Source organism: Etheostoma spectabile, chromosome 18, assembly GCF_008692095.1.
Source record: "Etheostoma spectabile isolate EspeVRDwgs_2016 chromosome 18, UIUC_Espe_1.0, whole genome shotgun sequence".
Taxonomy (NCBI): domain Eukaryota; kingdom Metazoa; phylum Chordata; class Actinopteri; order Perciformes; family Percidae; genus Etheostoma; species Etheostoma spectabile.
Genome location: NC_045750.1, coordinates 17940246 through 17941206, shown reverse-complemented (window position 1 = coordinate 17941206; position 961 = coordinate 17940246).

The following is a 961-nucleotide window of genomic DNA, read 5'->3' as shown; positions in this document are numbered from 1 at the left end:
TTATTTTTGAAGGAAAAGCAATGTACTTTTCAATGAAGATAACTTTAAACTAGTCTTAACTTTGAAGAAATACACTGTATACATTGCTAATGTGGTAAATGACATTCTACAAAAAACTGCAATGTCTGTTTTTTGGTGCAATATCTACATAGGTGTATAGAGGCCCATTTCCAGCACTATCACTCCAGTGTTCTAATGGTACAATGTGTTTGCTCATTGGCTCAGAAGGCTAATTGATGATAGAAAACCCTTGTGCAATCATGTTCACCCATCTGAAAACAGTTAGGTTGTTACAGAAGCTACAAAACTGACCTTCCTTTGAGCAGATTGAGTTTCTGGAGCATCACATTTGTGGGGTCAATTAAACGCTCAAAATGGCCAGAAAAAGAGAACTTTCATCTGAAACTCGACAGTCTATTCTTGTCCTTAGAAATGAAGGCTATTCCATGCGAGACATTGCTAAGAAATTGAAGTTTCCTACAACGGTGTGTACTCCTCCCTTCAGAGGACAGCACAAACAGGCTCTAACCAGAGTGAAAAAGAAGTGGAGGCCGCGTTGCACAACTGAGCAAGAAGATAAGTACATTAGAGTCTCTATTTGAGAAACAGACGCCTCACAGGTCCCCACTGGCATCTTCATTAATAGTACCCCAAAACACCAGTGTCAACATCTACAGTGAAAGAGCGGCTGCGGGATTCTGGCTTCAGGGCAGAGTGCAAGAAAAAGCCATATCTGAGACTGGCCAATAAAAAAAAGATTAAGCTAGGCAAAGAAACCAGACTTGGACAGAGGAAGACTGAAAAAAGTGTTGTGGACGGATGAATCCAAGTTTGAGGGTTTTGGATCCCAAAGAAGAACGTTTGTGAGACGCAGAACAATGAAAGATGCTGGAAGAATGCCTGACGCCATCTGTTAAGCATGGTGGAGGTAATATGATGGTCTGGGGTTGCTTTGGTGCTG